We start from the raw sequence: 19710 nt of genomic DNA, 5'->3' as shown, positions 1-19710 counted from the left end.
TAAGCCGAGGGGATTTTTTCAGCACAAAAATGGGCTGAAAAACTCGACTTATACTCGAGTATATACGGTATATCATACACAGAGCCTCGGTGGCGCAGTGGTTAGAGTGCAGTACTGCAAGCTACTTCTGCTGCAGCCAGCTGCCTGCAGTTTGGCAGATCAAATCCCACCAGGCTCAAGGTTGACTCAGCCTTCCATCCTTCTGAGGTGGGTAAAATGAGGTCCCAGATTGTTGGGGGCAATATGCTGACTCTGTAAACCGCTTAGAGAGGGCTGTAAAGCACTACAAAGTGGTATATGAGTCTAAGTGCTATTGCTATATATCACATCAGCAAAAGATACCAGGGATTTAAAGCAGTTTAACCATTTAACCATTTATAAATTTAAATAGTTGCTTTTGGTAATTTAAATAGAATAATAATCACTTTTGTTATAATTGAGATGACTGTGCCACAGTAATTTATGTACCTGTTCAGATACTTACATGTTGGTGAATAAATAAGGGCCCTTCTCTCCCATGAAATGTCACAAAATATATAGACAAATGCTTAGCTGATGTCAAGGTATTTTATGCCTATAGTATTCTCACAATCTAGAATCTTTTCAGGATTGTTTATTAAGCAATCTTACTGTAACAAGAGAGGAAAGAAGTAACAGTAGTCCCAAAGAGATATAGAGCAATCAATTGCTTTCTCAAAAGTTTACTGTGAAGCTACAATTGGCATGTCTTGAATAGACCCTGGGTTCAGACTTGACTAGAGTTTTCAAATGTCTGGCATGCTATGATTCGGTAAAGAGTCAGACTAGAAAGAAGCCACCAAAAGAATTGCTTTCTGCCAACATGTATATGCACTTTCTCTTTATTCCCACTGCAAACAAATGTTACTTCTTTCTCCTGCTTTTCCCATGGATTAAAGGACTTTTTGTCTATGCTCCTCAGCCTTGAAGTGGGCATCTATCTGAGAAATTCTAGTTCTCAGTGTGTTCTGAAGCTTGTAGCTTAAAAGAGTTAGAGGGGACCCAATTGGGAAAGACTGATCTAAGAAATTGGTTTTGGGAGGGACCAGATACTAGACTCCAGTGGACTCCTGAAATATTTACTACCCAGCTGATGTGACAGTTATGTTAATTGTAAACAGATAATTGTCTGGAACAAGACTGTAGCCCAAGCCCTAGCAATAAAAATAAAATAAGTAAATTAAATGAAACAAAGATATAAATTTAGAGAGAGTGCAGAAGCATCTGATAGTATCCTCATTCATGGTTGAAAGATAGTCTGCTATCGTTATGAAGTCAGTTAAGGATTTCATTTCCAAAAGGTCATTTCTGTGATGTAAGGCTATCAATTGTACAGCAGTTGATAAGAGGTCAAGATTGGTGCCTTAGTCATTTCCATGCTAAAAAAATGTAGTAATCATTTATTTATGGAAAGGGGAGTTAAATACACAGAACGTTTGAGAGAAAATTCAACTTTAAAAATATACTGAAGCTATTTACTTGATCAAAATATTTAATTACAAAACATTGTTTCTAAAGTTGTCAGTTATTTTGGAACCCCAAACAATGCAAGATTAATGTTAGATCAGTTTCCCCCTGGTAATTTAGCTGACTCCTTTCTTTGATACAATCTCATAACTAAGCATGCTGTTAAAAAAAAAAGTGTGAAAGAACACCATTCTATAGAAAATACTACTTTGGGTTTTGTTTTGTTTTTAAAAATAGAGAACAAAATGGAAAAAATAGTTAGAATAAAAACCCAGGTTTCACTTGGGGTATAACAGACTAAAGAGTATGTTATTTTTGCAAATTACTTTTTAGCATTTTTCATAAATAAATCCTGGCTTATTTGTCCCCTAGTCTTTCACTGTTTTTCTTGAAACATTACCAGATACTTAACTGAATAGTTTTCACCTTGATTTACATTTTGTTTATTACAACTTCTTAAATGTATCTCTGTTACCTTTCCCATTATATAATTATGCTTCCCTCCATGTCAACATTTGTTGTGAGCCAAGCTTGCTTCATCTCAAACTTTCTATTTATGGACTATATACTTACCTCAGCTGAAATCTGAAACAGTTTTCTGTGTGGGAGATGACACTTTTAATTGCTGCAAACAGGTTTGTATTTTTTCCTCTCTGCTAAATTTCAAGATGGGATTACTCTATCTCCCTTTTCTTAGGTATTTAAAGTTTGTAGACTTATTATTGCAGAAATGGATATTGCTCAGGAAGGAAAAATTCAAAACTCTGTGACAGATTCTGGTTTCCTGACATTTTGTGAAAAGTGTCTAAACGGATAATGTTTTCTGTTTGTAAACTATTCAGTAGTATCTTAATAATTTATTCAGGCATAAATTTTATTTAATCTCCTCATTTCAAGAAAGGTGATGTGCACAATTACAGAGATAAAAATGAATAATTGCTGTGAGCCAGAATTAACATGTCAGAGGTGGTGACAAAGTTTGTTGTAGTATATTGTACTATCCTACACTATAATATAGTATATTCACCATTTCTTTCAGTCTGAATGGTTGTCCAGGCCATTAAATGTTGTGCTAGGGATGCATACATCTTATCTTCTGCCCCCAAATTAGGCTGGGACAAAGAAAAACTGGATTGTCTAGAATAAGATTTGATACAATTTAATACACTTAAAGCTCAGTTCATTAAATGCTGTTATTCGAAGAAATATCCTTCTGGATTCAGTTCCAAGTGGGGAAAAAGATACTGTAATCATGGAAGTTGCTTGGAAAGAAGGTTTATTAATGAACAGAATCACATGCCTTGAAACTTCTAGGCGAAAAGGGAAGAGATGCTGAGAATCCCTAGGTTTTATTCCCTCTCTGGGCTTTGCCATAAACTGTAAACTACACAGCTGTAGTTTCTTCCTGCTTTTTTCTTTGTTTTAATGTTCAATATTTCAGGGTCATTTTCCAGGGTCTCTATTTTATTGTTTCAAAATTTCAATTACTTTGTATCAAGTGAAGCTTTAGGACAACCAGGCTAAAAAAAAACCCCACACAAATAATTTCTTTTGTCACTGGATGGAACTTTCCATTATGACCAAATTCAACTCTTTTTTCCTCCTGCTTTTTCTCTCTATTTGAGGCTTTTTTGTTAAAATTCAAAAATCCAATAAGTCTGAATGACAATTGTTATTTTTTAGTTTCCCTTTGACACGTTCAAATTCAGCTTGGATTAAGCCTATTTAGTGTCAAAGTCATATATTTATCCAATTTAAGCAGATCTTCTGGCTTTCTAAGTTCGAAGCCCCTGGCAGCTGTCAAAAGAGTTTTCTTTCTTCCCTTTCTTTGTCCACTGCTTTAATTGTCTTTCTTAAATATTTCTTAAATTTTACATTCCAGGGTACCTTATATTTAGATGTTGCGCCAAATTAGCCCAGTTTCCATGCTGTCCTTTTCTTACCACTCCTGCACAATCTTGTCCCAGTTACCTCTTCCTCTTCAGGGTGGCCATGTTTGACCACTGCTACAGCAGTCTTCAGAGAGGAGTAAAATGCCAAGCCAGAGAGAGGAGATGCAGCTCCCCTTGACCCAGATGGTGGTCTCCTCTTTCTTCACCACCCCTACAGGGTGGTTCTGACCCCAGATACAGGTGATCAGAGCCCTCTGACGGGAGAGCACAGATCGAAGCCGCAGACTATCGCAGTCCCTAGTCCGTCATCGAGGAAGTCCAACCGGAAGTCCCTTTGAATCTATTTTTGATGGATGGCAATTGCCTGCCTTAGTCCTGCAGTTATCTTAGCAATCTTCTTTCAAAAGTGGTTTGCAATTGCCTGGCTCCTTTTGCTGAGAGGGAGCAATTGGCCCAAAGTCACAATCTCCTAGTTTCTAGCCAGGTACCTTAACCATTATACCAAACCATCTCTCATATAGTTGCTAGTTATGGGAGAATCACATTTCCGTCACTAGTCGTTGTTTCTGGGAAAAATATGCTAACTACATATTTCCATGAACGAGATCACCTAGCTCTTGGATCAAAACTGAAGAACAGTAGTGCATATATGTGATGCAAATATGGAGTCACTAGAAGGAGTTAAATACATATACACTATCATGTCTGTACAAACTCTGGTCCCAATTCCTCATAGTGGAAGAGATATTCACCTTTCAGTTTCTAAAACACATTTCGGCCTGACATAGCCAGAACAGAATAACCTGCAGTAAATGGATCAAGTAGTACTAGGTAGGAAGGAACAGGGAACTGGGAAAGAGTTTTACAATTCCAGAGTTTTAGTTGGGTTGGAAAGATAAAGTTGTTAATGTTGAGGTACATCAACAACACTAAGCTGAAAGGCACTTCAAGCCTGTTCTTCTAAGTTTGAAAACTGCATAAGAAAGGGACAAAGAAATGTAATCATCCCATTTTGTGCACTGCAAAAAGATAGGAAAAAATAGAAGGCCCCATGAAGAAGAGATGGCTTTCCAAGAGTCATTGAAGCTGATGCAGACTCCACTCAGCTGACCTACAAACCAACTTTTAGTTTTTCTACCAACTTCACAGCATTTTGAACCACAGTTCTTAACTATGAACCAATTCCTCTTAATTTGTAGAGATAAATAGGAAAACCAATACATTCAAATTAATAATTTTAGAAAATACCTTTTCAAATTTGGCAACTTAAGATATATGGACTTCAATTCCCAGAGTTCACTAGTGAGCATGCTGTCTGGGGATTTCTGGGAACTGAAGTCACTCATCTTAAAATTGCCAAGTTTGAAAAACATTGTTTTAAAATGAAACCTGAACAGGAAGGTAATGGGTGGTGGTGGTAACAGGGCAAACTGTAGATTTGCTCTTCATTACCTCTGAGTCAGAGGTGGCATTCAGCAGGTTCTGACCAGTTCTGGAGAACCGGCAGCGGAAATTCTGAGTAGTTCAGAGAACCGGCAAATGCCACCTCTGACTGGAGATTTTACAGTATCCTTCCCCTGTCACGCCCACCAAGTCACGCCCACAGAACTGGTAGTAAAAAAAATTGAATCCCACCACTGCCCTGAGTCATGTTTCATCAGATTTTTGAAACTACATTTGATTCAAAATTATTTTTTTAAGAAGGACTCATGAAAATAATGCACCAGCCACTTTATTTCTTTTCTTTGTATCCTTCTCCTATCTGTTCCCAAATAAATTGCAGTTAAGAGGAATTACTAATTTAGGAATGCAAATTAATAGGACGAGCTATTTTATTTGCAGTTAGATGCAGATAAAAATAATTTAATATATACTCTGTGTACATGTGCATCTATGTATGTATGTGTACACACACACACACACACACACAGATTTGTGCCTTATGATCATTCTTCAAAGGTTTCTTGTCACTACATTTTATCTCACATTTTTCTGGCTAGCAACATCTAATTACAAAACCAAGCTACAGGCACCAATCATTTTCATTTTTTTAAGACCATCTCTGAATCCAGAGACATTCTCAAAAATAAAAACGTTAGAAGGGTATGTGGTTTTGTAGTATATCTATTCTTCTTTTAAAATGTGTAAAGAATTTATTAAAATTGTTTGCAATCAGGAGAGGCAAAGAGACAGAAAGAATGCAGTATTGCAGACTAATTCTTCTGACTGCCAGCAGTTTGATCCTAACCGGCTCAAGGCTGACTCAGCCTTCCATTCCTCCAAGGTGGGTAAAATGTTGGGGGCAATATGTAACCCACTTAGTGAAGGTTGTAAAGCACTGTGAAGCAGTATATAAGTCTAAGTGGTATTGCTATTAGCCGCTGGCTTAGGAGATTCTGGAAAAGTGAGTTTCAGGCTCCCTCTTTGCTAGAAAGTTTGTTTTCCATCAATATAGGGGGACTTTGGACTGGTCCTATTCTTGCTCAACAAGTTTGCCAAATTGATGGAATATACCTGTTTGTATTTCATTACCCTGAACTCTAACTGAATGTAATGTTAATTGGATTATTTGTTTTGTTTCTCTGGTTCATCCACCAGTTTCATTTCTGAGTTCTGGTATTGCTGCTGTTGATAATATTCCATTTCAATTATAATTAAGAAAGAGCTGGTGCCATTCGATCAGAGGAGTAATAAAGGGACAATGTCAGTTTTATTTTCTTCCTCTATAGGACTGCAGATGTACATTGTTCAACCGGGCATGCTTTGAAAAGTGTTGGCAAGAAGTGCCTCAGCCTAACATGGACACAGCACTTCTCTTTAAGGTATTCAACCTTTTCATGAACCTGAAAGATGACATGGCTGCTTTAAGAGTTACATGAGTTGACCGCTAAAAACACAAGAAAATCTTTTTATTCAGGGTTGCACAGAAGCATGAAAAAACTAGATTGCTTTAATTGCAGATAGATGCTGAATTTCTGTGATATCCAAAACACTTTTCCCAAATTATTTTTCAAGTCTGGAGAGCCCTAATATACAATCTTTCTCTAACAAATTCCTTTATGGAAATGTTTCTGTAAGAATATATTTCTTGGTAGCAGTTATATTGTTACAAGCTTGCAGTATCTACCTATTTTACCCCGTTCTTTCATGAATTACCTTTTACTGCTCATGTTGATATAATAGGCAATATCATATAATTTCAAGAAAACTGATGGTAGAAGGAAGTGGCAGTGGGTTGCTAAACCCTTGTACTGGGCTGGTTTACACTGAAGGCTTTAGTGGGCCAGGTCAAATAGGCCTTTTCAAACTGGAGCATGGAGTCAAAAGACCATTTCTCAGCATGAACATTACCCTTGTATGCCCTTCCCATAAATGCACCCAGATGGCATCATTTAGTTCAGCACATGTGCTCTCAATTGAGTGAATTCAGTATTTTTTTTTTCAAATGCCACATTCAAATGCCTCTTAGAATGTAGTGGATGTCAGATCATCTAGACTGCATTGCTGCATTAGACCAAGGCCATCATAAAGAAAAAGATTTTTCATGGGCACATGCAGTATCTTTACAACGGTTATAAGCTGCACTTAAAACAAATAAAACAAGTCTGATAAAGAAGTTCTATAACTCCATACTGATGAAGCTTGTTTTGGGATTTGCCCCCTCGCCTCCCCCCAAAGGTTGAAGAAGCCTCCAATTGTCTAAAATCATACATACAAAGATAGCCTTATAATTGACACCATTTCTTGGCCCATAAATTTGAATAGGTGCTATGTCCTCTGGTTGGCTGGTTTGAGCTACAGTCAGTTTTATTATTCTGCCCTTGCTTTCACATTCTCACCTGGCTAATAACAAACTTTCAGAAGGAAGGCTCTCTCCTGGGCTCTCACAGGCCTCTGAAGGGAACTAGATGTCATCTGCACTTTGTGTTAAAATTGCTCAGGTTCACATTAGTAAACTACTAATTATCCTTTCCATAGAATTCTAATAACTCATTAGGACTACTTCATAATCAAGTGAAATTAATGACATGTTTAACTACTACTAGTTATTTTTTGATGCTTAAAGCATCAAAATTCCCTCTAGTCAAACTTGACTTTTGGTGATTATGTGTTTTTCTGTAGCATTTAGAAATGCTTTAAAATGCTTTATTTGGTGATTTGTTTCACCATTTTCCAATTAACCTACAGTCCTGGAATGTCCTGCTTATTTGCCATGCAAATATTATCCAACTCCAAGCAGGGTTAATTTTTTAAAGATCAGTTAAAGTCACTTACTTGATACCACCTGCTGTAAATTTATTTGCTAAGAAAGAACAAGGAAAAAAAGTCATCAAACATCAGAATCATGCAGGGCTTTCTTCAGAGACATTTAGAAATTATTCTGAATTTTGCTGAATTCAGAATTCATTAACAGAATGGAAATGGATCTACAGAAATAGAAGCCATGATCCAGATGTAGATCCAGATCCATAGAATAGAACCATTGCTTTATTATGCTAATTGCATCTGGATCCAGTTACCTTCTATGTGATATGAATGCTTTTCCATTGGTGAAAATAAGTTCTCTGAAAGGTGCTTGATTTTTCCAGAAGAGATGGGCCGTTTCAATTCCTTTCCATTTTTGATTCATCATTACAATAAAAATGAAATAATTTCAAGGACTAGATTTACAGGTTAATGATGGGTTAAACAAGTTTATAGGTATGTTCTTGGAGGCTAAGGAATTAATATTATACTCATCCACCCCAACTGAAGAAGGTAATTCATATTATTACAGAATTATTAACAGCCAAGTATTTTTGTTTTACCCAACAGTGGATGAGTAGCTAGTTTTGTCAACCAAAAGTTCAGTACTTCCACAGCACAGCTCAGGAACAGTGGGGTTAGTAAACCGACACCAAGGCTTATCCTTTTTGTTTTGAGAAGTTAGTAATTCTGATGGATTAACATTTGCAATAAACAACCTTATATACTAAATGAAATACATAATAGTCTGCCTCTCAATGTTGTCACTCATAACCAGTTGTTAGTATGCAATAATTTCTACTTTTATTGATTATCTTATCTAATTGAGTGCTAAGATCATCTAATGCATGGGTGTCAAACTTGTGGCGGTGCGTCACGTTGCCATCACATGATGTTTTGCAACATTTTCCCCATTTGCTGAGCTGGGGTGGGCATGACGCAGCCAGCCCATGGGCCGCCAGTTTGACACCCCTGATCTAATGATATTGACACAAGCATTTTTAAGGAAGTACAAACCTTGAATAAGGAGTCATTAACAGTATTTTTCCTTAGTTAAATAATATTCTTATTAATTCAGTTAGTTTATTTATGGTGAGTTGCTCTATCACATGTAAAAAAAATGGCTACTATGTTTCTTGATCTGAAGTTATATTTGCACTGAACAGGGTGGACAATAATTCTGAAAATACCAGATAGTTACATTTATGATAATAATTAAGAAAGAAATATTTATACGTACAATGATTTTTGTCTACAGATGTAGCTTAATTTAGGCTAAGAGTAACACTGCAACTAGAAGCATGCAAGAACTAATGACACTTCACTTCCTACAGTCCTTGATAGAAATCAGATGCTCATGGAACAATAAAACATCATTGACAAAGCTGCAAGTCCAAAGGTTTATTGCATTCCCAAGTTGTCTGTCATTAAAATAGGTCAGAAACTGTTTTTGAAGGGCAGAAGCAGATGTCATTGCCTCCATTATTCCTCTTTCTCCATTAAAGCAACTTTTCCATGTTAGGACACTTCAAGAACTCTTGTACATTTCAGATAGCATGCTCAGTTAGATGTAGTAGGCTAACTCCAGCAGTTCAGCAGCTGCTCCATGGAATTCCTCCTCACCTGAATCAATGATAACCATAGCCACTGATACCATTTATGGCAGTGTTTTTTCAAACTTGGCAAGTTTAAGCCGTGTTGACTTCAACTCCCAGAATTCCCAGCCAGCAGAGTTACCTTTATCAAGAATGCTGCAAAAGCACATTAGTTATCACTGATGTTTTAAATAAAAGATTGCTGCTTCAAAACCAAGTAGATTTTTAAAATTATTACAGTATTATTTTTCTTGAGCTGAACTTCCTAATCTTCCCTGTGGTTTTGTTTTTAACAAAAGAACAATATCTTCAACGGTGCACCATTTCATCATTGTTCCTATTCCTCAGCCTCAGATCTCAAATAGCAATAGCAATAGCACTTAGATTTATATACTGCTTCACAGTGCTTTACAGCCCTCTCTCTAAGCAGTTTATAAAGTCAGCATATTGCATCCAACAATCTGGGTCCTCGTTTTATCCATCGCGGAAGGATGGAAGGCAGAATCAACCTTGAGCCTGGTGAGATTCTCTGGCCCATAGGCAACCATATTTTAACAATCTTTGAGAAAAAGTGGCATTTAACTACAGGAAATAATCTACATGTTGAACATAAAATAATTTATTTTACCCTATATTTGGCAGTCTTGGCCTTTTTCCAGATTCCCATCAGTGCATGATGACACAATGGCTTTGATTCCTATGTCCACCCTGCCCTATATTATGGCAATACCTCTGAGAGATCAGAACTAGTGTTTCTGGCTAAATAGGATTCATGGGAACTATGGGGCTCATATTGGGGAGATTGTAATTTTACTAAAATCATTATTGATTTATCTCATGTCTGGGTTTCTGCAATGGTTTCCTATTATTGTTCTGGACCTGCCTTGTGACTCTCATGTTTTGTTACACGACTGAATTCTACCCTGGTTCTCTATCTGAGCAAGAGTACAGATGATAGTCCTGGAACTTGAACCATCTGCCTACCACAGGACTGAGAAGCCATTTTTGCTCGTACATCATGCTTGTTCCTTATGTTCTTCTGGGCAGGACTTTTTTTTCTGTTTCACATTCCCAGGTCACAATTTCCAGATATCTGGCCTTCAGAGATTTGACCCACAACTGTAGAATCACCTTTCCCCCCCTCCTTTTTGATAGCTTGAAGGCTTTCAAGACAGATTTAAAGACCAATTTATTTGGCTAGCTGGTTACTGCAGAATCTGCTTATCCACTCTGTTCTCATTAATAATAGTAGTTCCTAGATTAGTATATGTTTTATATTAACATTTTAATTAACATTTGTATTAATTACAGTTATGCATATATATTATGTCATATTTCAGAATTCAGAAGTCTTGCCAAGAAAACTGCAGGGACTTGTCCAGGCAGTCACCAGTAGTCAATATTCACTTGGAAACATGAACATGCACCTGTACATGTACACACACACCTGCCAGGAAGCTGGCATAAGATGGGGGGGAGATGTAATGCTCCTACTAGATCATTTCACCTTTTCATATAGGTGTAATGTTTCTTAGGGCAGGAGTTCCCAATCCCTGGGCCGTGGCCCACTACTGGGCCATGGCCTATTTGGAACTGGCTGTGTGAGAGATGGGACAGTGTGCAAGTGCAGCTCCACTCGCATGAGCAGCCAACTGGCACACACATGCAAGTTTGTACAGGTCCACTGGCATTTGAGCTTTGGCGGTGCATATCTGTCTGCCTGCTGCAGTGAGTGGCAATGCACACATGTGCATGCAGACACAATGTTTGCACGCTCCAGTTCCCCTCTCCTCCCACCCACCCCCACAGCCGGGCTGCCAAACCGCAAAGGTTGGGGACCGTCTTAGGGTTTTCTTCTTTTAGTGTGTGTGTGTGTGTGTGTGTGTGTGTGTGTCTTTTTTTTTTTAGTGTGCTAATATCGCTATTATTACAATAGGCATTTTGTGAAGCCTCCTCTGAATAATCATAAAGGATGGAGTCAGAGGCATACATTTTTAATGGAGTGGAATCATTTTTAATTACTATTATTAGATTCAGCAAAGTAAAAATCAATAAGGACCACTTAATGAAGAAAATATAGAAAACTTCAATGCAAAATGACACATAACTACACATAAGTGTTGAAAGAAAAAGAACACCCAGCAGGTCACCCACTCTCACACTTTAATAGTTAGAAAAAGAAACCCAGATCTTTACAGGCAGGCAGAATAACTTAGTCTCGGGTAAGTAAAGTAAGTAACCCCAATCCTAACCCTCCAAAGGCAGGAGCATTTGATATACCATATTTATTACCTTTAATTTATCCCTTTAATTAACTACATATACAGGCTAAACAGGGTTGACTTCTATAAACAGAAAACTAATCAATATTCTGAAAACAAAATGTATAAAATAAGTAAGGAAAGAGAAAGTGACTACAGAAGCTAAAAATATTCAGGAATAAAAGAAAAAGAATTAAAAATTTAAACTCTCAATGAGGTTGAGCAGATCATTTAAACGCCAATCTCATTCAGTTTGGGGTAGAGGTTAAGATTTAAAAAAAAACACCTGTAGGAGGCAGTTGCCAGTTGGCAAAAGTAACTTGAAAAGGCAAGTACTTTCCTCTGCTGGTTCTGTGCCACCAACTGCCAAAAAACTGGTCAGCACTGGACAGCAGCAACCTGACTCTATGTTGATCTAGTGATTATGGCACCACTGGACACCAGGAGACTGTGAGTTCTAGTCCTGCCTTAGGCATGAAAGCCAGCTGGATGATTTTGGGCAAGACACACTCTCACAGCCCAACTCACTTTATAAGGGGAAAAGAGTATTAGATATAATTGTCATCTTGGGTTATTTATAAAAATAAAAGTAGGATAAAAAAAATAATTAAAATAAATTGGCATTAGCCTCCTCATCTTTTGCACTGCACCCCCACCCACCCCTCTTTTTGCCTGCATTGAAGCAGATTTCTCCTTTCACCCTACCTTGGTCTGCCATCGGGTAAAATAAATATTTTGGTAACAAATGATAACAGCACCTGCATTCAACTTTTGCATTGATATAGAATATTGATCAATAGGGAGTAATTGCATATTAGGATAGAAGAATGTCAAAATATTTACAAACATTTTATTTGATGCCATGAAGCCAGCAGGGCCAAAATATAAATTTACAAGATTGGTTATCTCCATAACATTTGTCTGCTTCTGACCTGCAGAATGTTAGTGTCTTATTTTTCCTAAGGCAGAATAGCCATATCAGATACTGTCCACAATCATCAAATTTTTCCCCGAACCCAGGTGTTTTTCTCCTCCTTATTTCAGTAAGATTTTTTTTTACCTAGGAAAGGAGGACATAACATAACATGCAAGAATATATCTATATAATACATATCATATGTATCTCCCTGCATTAGTTTTTTTAATGGCATTTAATAATAACATGCTGTTCAAGCTTTTTTTTAAAAAAAAAAAACAGTTGTGTGGGTTTACTGAGTAATTAATAACTAAATCTTATGGGATCTAGTAGCATCTTTTCTAAAGTGTGTTAAAGTTTTATTTTAAGGCATAAACTTTTGTTAGTCAGGCAAAGTGCTAACAGGCTCCACCTGATTTTCTACCATAGACTAATACAATAGGAAAGTAATGGCACAGTTTTATAAAGATGGCTAAAGGCACAGGGAACTGCTGTCTTCCATTCAAAAGCAATAAAAAGGTTCATCACACTTATCTCTTTGGCTCTTTTGAATTGTGTTCTTGATTAGCCTTCCATGATCTTGAAGAGAGATAATTTCCACTGGGACTCTGATTCCCCCCCATGAAGATGTCTATAATGAACCAGAAAACTTCATGAAAAGGATATGCTCTGTAAGGTTTAGGGTCTTCTCAAAGTTGTTGGTGTGAATTTATAGATTCTGTATCACTAATCAATTGGAAAAAATTGTAGCACATAATGGCTGGTTCATATTTTATGCCTATGCTTCACCCATATAATTAGCTTGTATTGCCAAGAAGAAAAACTGAAAGGAGCTGAATTGAAGTCCCAAGTCCAACAATTCATCATAAGCTACACATCTTTTTCATTTTTGCTGTGGAAAATAAAAGCCCAGCTAGAAAAAGAAATGACTGTATCTAAAAGCCAATGGATTTGGAGGGGTACAAATGGAAGAAGGAACAGCATTGTTTAGCTTTCATCTTTAATGGGCAAAGAGCTTGGGCAACAACTAACCCTGGAAACAGTTGCATAAACAATCTATGTTACTTCTGTTTGGAAGTAACTTGTTTGCAGTGAGGACCAGTCACTCAGGAGGGAACAAATGTTTTGCTGGCAAAAAATCCCTAGTGTCTTTCTGAAAAGAAAAGGAAAAAAAAAAAAGCTCAGGTAGTTGGCCTGGAATGCCTGACTCTCAAATCTTGAGTTGCTACTAGCAAAATTAACACTTCTCAGCACTGGTCTCTTTAGATCAGTGCTGAGAAATAGATGGGGGAGAATTTGTTTTGCATTTAAAGAGGAACTTAGATCATTATGTGTGCGTGAGTTGAAACTGTGATATATATAGATTTCAGATTTATGCCATTTAGATTAACAACAATTAGAGGAAACTGTTTTTTAAAGCTTATATTCATGAAAAAACAGCAAACATTTATAGAAATGAAGATAAGCAGGCCAGATACATGTGCTTGGAGAATGTTCACAAAAATAATTTGGATTTAAAAAAATTGCAGAGTTTGTTGCACTGAGGATGACATATTAAAAAAGGAGAAATGGAAACTGATAATGGTAGTAGCCAATTCAATAACTATTTCTGAGGCAGTAACAACATTGTTATTCCTAGTAAATATTATAATAGAAAGAGGGCCTGGTGTTCATGTCACCTTACTGTGACATCTTACTTGGAAAGGGATATCCCATGATGTACATTAGCAGAGCAGTCTGCCTTTAAAAACTCAGCAATTCTTTCCAATTGCAGTTAATATTAGTGCAGACAGGTAAAGATTCAACAGCTCCTTACTTAAGACTGTAACTATAATTTCACACTAGGATTCAGCTGAGCTTTCAAAGGCAACAATTCACTTCCCAATGAATCCCTGTGGCAAATTATGGGAATAGTTACGAGTTAAATGAGCTCTTTTCATTTCCTATTTCTTATCTTGAGCAACTGTTTATTTTTCTCTCATTCTTCAAAAGCTGGGAAAATACACAAACATTGTGTTTATATATGTGTTGAGTTTACAGACAAAATAAACCTAAGGATTCTCGGAAAGTGGGTCTCTGACTATGTCCAAGGGGAAGTTTCAAATTGTTTATGTAGAACTTAATGTGTAGTTTATACCTGAAATGGAAATAATAGGTCAAAGCAGGTGCCTCGGGAAGGGGTGTGGTTAAAAAAAAGAGTAAAGGGCTTCAATCCCACAATCACATATGCTGCCTTGATTTTTTTTTGATCCCTTCCCCATTCACATCTTTTAAAACTGAAAGACCTCTTTGCTTGATGCAGTTTTGTTCTCACAAAGGTCTTCTAGGTTGATTAATTGGAACAAGAGTTTATTCAGTTGCTTCGCCAAGCAATTTTCCACCTAATTATTATCTATGCTTCTGTGTTGCTTTCTTTAGGTTCCTTCATATACGATGGTCCATGATATTCCTTCAGGTTACACCATAACTTAAAATGGGTAGAGGAAAAAATATAACTTGCTTTCACTGCCTCAAAGACAGGTGCATTGCTTCCAGCATGAGCAGTCACAGTGCATTCTGCTGTTATTCTGTTCCCTTCTTAAGATTTTTGTGATGAGGGGGAAAAAAGATGAGGGAGAACTTGAGAACATTACAAAAGGAACATGATATCTGGACACTCCCACATCCAGTAAAGGTATATGAATGAAGCAGTGCAGTAAGTATGCTAATATGCTACTTGCTTGGGTCAGGGACAGCTGGGGATCTGTTTTCATCCTCCTATCCATTGTTCACATTGCAACCAGGATTTGAGGGGGGCAGATGCACAAGGGCTCCCAATTTATTTTTGGACATTGTTTCCAGAAATTCAAAACTATTGCTCTAAATATTTAAGCCCTTCAGAAATTTGGAAGGTGCCACTTAATGGATGTTATCTGCTCATGAGACTTTTGACAAGAGTGAGAGGAGTGTGTCCTTTTCAGCACTAAACTTCATTACAAAATTATTTCTTTTCAGAAAAAGGACAAATCTGGTTTTACTTCTAGTAAAAAAATAAGCCCAAGATATTAATTTTAGCATGTATTAAGAAGCCACAATTTGGCTGTTTCATCAGCTAAAGAGGAATTATTGTGATTTCAATGATTCCAATGAAAATGATATGATCTATGTTACTCTGAATCCCCATGGTGAGATAGTAACTCCAAAACTAAATAAAACAAAATAATAAAATAGATAATTTGGCAGATGGGCTAATGGCAGTTACATTAATAAAAACAGCAATGTACATTAGCCACACACCATGCATTTTTAGGATATGTTTTCTCAATAGTGATAATCACTGAAGATAATGAGCTTACCTTCAAGTAAATACAGGTAATAACACCTTTCTTTTCTTCCATTCATTTGTGTCCAACTCTCCAGGACTTCTGGATAAATCCTTGCAATTTTCTGGACAAGGTTTTTCAGAAGTAGATTTCCATTGCCTTCTTCCTAATCCTAGCCCTTAGTCACGAAGTTGGCTTTGTGCCTACTGTAGTATGGGACTAGAGTTCAGTCTTCCAGTTTCTAGCCTGATGCCTTAAACACTATTCCAAACTGACTCTTATCATGACATATAATTATTAATTCTTAGTGGTTGGATCTACAGTATAGACCAACTGGAATCAATGGATTCTAAATCCTCCATGGTCCATTTAAGTTGTATGGATTCATTGACTCTATCCTTATTACATTTTGATTTAGTACATTTTGTTTTTGTTTCCAGAAATGAAGAATACTTATTGGATTTTCTGTTTCAGGTATCATAATAGCCTGGTTGTTTTGTGAACTGTGCAATTGTTTCAAGTGAGGGCATTTGTTACTACACTTCAAGGGTAAACAGCTGCAATTGCACTGCTACAAAAAACTGCACCAAATAGTAGAAATGCAATTTCTGTGCTGCTTCAAGAGCCTGCCTTATCTTGATGACAAAAACAATTATCCTCGAGCTGAAGATACAGAGTAGATATGGTTCCAATCTCCCTAGTTTGTGTGTGTGTGTGATTAGTATAAACTGGTTAAGGGTTATGTTAGGATATACACCCTAGCAGAACGTGCAACAGTAGTCAGGCAGGCAGGCAGATATGTGAGATAAACGTTGTTGTAGCTTACACTCAGTAAATCAGATACACTGTGCCAGGTAAATAGTTTTTATTCCAGTAAGAGTTATAGCATAGTCAAACAGTCCATATATCATACACTTAGTTCAGTCCGTCCGGGATTATCCATTAGCAAAGTCCAGTGTCGAAAAGAGGTCAGTAAACTTACAAATAATCAGTCCAGTAATATATCTCTTTTTGCAGTAGAGATATGAAGAAAATCAAACCTCTTTTCTTCGTTCAGCAATAGCAGGGGGAAAACGCAGTTATCACCATCAATCCATCATTGTCAGCAATCCAGTAAAAGCCAGCAAACAATGAGCTCTCTTGCTCCTCTTATGGTGATTTTACAACCGCACCCAAAATACATGTTTTACAGTTAAAGTGATACACACACTTAAACTCACTAACATAGTTTATATATATTATTTTACCCAAACTAAGTTAGGTAACCATGTTATCCAACAGGTTATATAATATTGTGTCACCTCAAGGCTTATAATTGTGAATGCTTATATTTTAAAGTGTTGTGAAATGTTCTTTAAATTCACAGCATTCTGAAGCACCTGGCGTTTGGGAAGAGAATGTCTATTAAACCACTTCCATGACCCTTGGAGTGTCTGCTTCCACACTTGTCATAATTTCATCATGTTGAAATTCCAAAATGAGTAATAAAATGTCTATTGTAATTACTGGCAATTTGCTTCTTTATCTAGTAACTCTGCCCCATCTCTTTGCAATTAACCTGTGCAGTTGGTTAATTAACTCTGGACTCATCCAGTTCTTCTATTTCAATCACTCTGTTAAACATATATAAATCCAAACCTACAGTTGCTTTAACTGTAGCATATGCTGAGGATAGCAGCAAAAGCAGATGTAATCAGTTGTTGACCTGCAGGTGGAAAAAATATGGAACAAACTCTCCTCTACTAACTTCTAGTTAGGACAGACTGTTCCAGGTGGAGTAAAGAATAATATGTGGTGGTTTTGTTTCCATTCCAGTTTTCTCATTAGGGTACTCCATTAGTGTTATCTTCATATCCTTGGTACTCTTAACAGCAGCATAAAATGAAGAATTGGGATTTCAAGAGTACTATTATTGGAGGAGAAAAAACACATAAGGAATCTTGTATTGCAAAACTTCTCAAACCTGTGACCCCTTAAAATAATGAAATTATGCAACTCGCACACCTAGAATAAACTAACCATTTCACTGGGATTTTTATTACTTAATATCTAAGGCTGCCTACCTGTTGACATCTCCAAGCAGCTTATAAAAAGAATAAAATAGTAAAATGTCAAATATTAAAGAGTAACTCTGCTGTAAAGAAATATATATACTGTACTTCAGGGTCCTGTTGTATTACACTTAACTCAGCCTTTAAGGACAGAAGGTTTTAAGTACCTTCCTGAACACCAGCTGAATTGGAATCTTATAGTTTTATAATGTTGGCCAAGAAATTAACATAGCATTTCTTTCAGGAATTCAGTGTTGATCTGTATCTTCTAAAGATTCTCTCTCTTTGCAAATTGCACAATAAAAGCTCAAACTTTGTGTATGCAAGCCTGATCAGGTTTATAAAACTGCTGCAATCATTCTCTAAATTGCTCATGATCTTCTGCAATATCACAATTCTGTTTGAGGATTCCTGTTGTGCTGCTTTAAAGATTAAAACTCATTATGTGCTTTTTCTTGACTCAAGTTCACTTCTGATTTATGATGAATCTGTTGGTAGATAGATGCACAAGAGGATACTTCAGAAGAGTTCTTTGTGCATGTGTATTCATGCATGTTAAAAAAGTAGCACATGTAGATTTTATCTATAAGTAAAGTTTCCTACCAGGACTATGAGACCACAAACCAGCAATGCTGCTGAGATATTGAACAACCACATCCAAATACCTAATTTTCAGCCTAGTACAACCTTTGCTGTACTTAAATTATATTTTCCTGTGCCGGGTGAAGCTTAATTTAATTCTTAGTTAAAAATGTTATTAATAGAAAACACAGTCACTCCTTCTTGAGGAGTATGGGAGAATAAGGATCATGGATCTGCTTGACAGATTGCATGCTATAATGGGACTGGATAATAATATGATATTCCCTTGCCAAAGTAATCAGCAGTCTGCAATCCTATACTTTGATGTTTCTATCTTGAACATCTATTCTGGTTGACAAGCCTGGGCAAGTGTTTACAGCAGATGTAAGCACCCAGCGTCCTCCAGATATTTGGGACCACAACCCCCATAACTCATGCTTGTTGACTATGGAGTTGGTACTTATTAAAACTATTTCTTCCAAAATCTGGAAAGCCCCAGGTTTGCTTAACAAGAAGCGTGAGATTAATTGAACAGGAAATGAATTGTTTTGCTGTGCAGAAAAAAACCAGCAGGAGCTTGCTATTTTTATTTAGCTAAATAAATCTGATTCTGACTAGACTGCCCTAGGACTCCTTTCAATAGAAGCCCATAAATGAAAGTGGTGTCAGCAACATACAGCCCAATGGATTCTTTTTTCTTTAAAGAATCAAACCTGGCATAGATTCAGATTTTAACATGAGCATGAGCTACAAGTTATTTTAGTGTGTGGGAATGGAAGTAAGAGATGAATTGGAACAATGGAGGACTTGCTTGCTTAAAATAACAAGGCAGATCAGAGTCCCCATGTCCTGCCTGTGTAAGTCTCTGATGCTGCAAGCAAGATTAAAGCTGTTTTTTTTTCCAGTGCATACCACAGACGATTTTGCACCCAATGGAAGACTTTTTTTTTCTATCTTTTTTTCCACTGGATTCTAGCTGCATTTCACCAGTGACCTATTTTTTCTGCATTGAAATCAGCTGTGTATTGTAAGAAGTCAGCAAATTGCCTCTCCCCATCCCCAGCTCTTTCTTTGGCCTTGGACTACTATTGGTCCAGTCTGTCTTCTCCAAAGCAGAATGTTATTTCATACCGATCTATATAGGGGAATATAGAAGAGGGATATTCAGATAATCTGAACTGTTAGAAAATCTGCCAGACAGTACAAGCAGCTCAGATGACCAAACCTGGAAATAATGTCATCTAACTGAATTAGACTAAATTTAGCAGAACCCTGGACTCTTCCGTATGAAGTAGGAGTTGTTGCTGGCTGATGACTGATCTGAGGCTGGGGAAGTACATTAAAGAGAGATGTCCAATTTCATGAAAGCACCAGACTATAT

At 36.9% G+C, this 19710-nt stretch overlaps 1 long non-coding RNA gene across 3 annotated transcripts; it reads left to right on the top strand.

Annotated features, from left to right (window-relative positions):
* Positions 1 to 2043: 2043 nt before the first annotated feature.
* LOC113412211 (uncharacterized) lies at positions 2044 to 17198 on the top strand. Of its 3 annotated transcripts, none has more exons than XR_015750212.1 (5): positions 2044 to 2120; positions 6107 to 6199; positions 14978 to 15089; positions 16171 to 16434; positions 16978 to 17198. It is a non-coding gene; the product is annotated as an uncharacterized LOC113412211 (long non-coding RNA). The 3 variants fall into 3 exon arrangements; XR_015750213.1 differs by having other exon boundaries at positions 16137 to 16434; XR_015750211.1 differs by lacking the exon at positions 16171 to 16434 and having other exon boundaries at positions 17063 to 17198.
* Positions 17199 to 19710: the final 2512 nt, after the last annotated feature.

The sequence above is a fragment of the Notechis scutatus genome, chromosome 6 (genome assembly GCF_049901735.1).
Source record: "Notechis scutatus isolate UNSWTSFEM ecotype Mainland chromosome 6, rNotScu1.2, whole genome shotgun sequence".
Taxonomy (NCBI): Eukaryota; Metazoa; Chordata; class Lepidosauria; order Squamata; family Elapidae; genus Notechis; species Notechis scutatus.
This window is presented reverse-complemented; position numbering and strand designations above follow the sequence as displayed.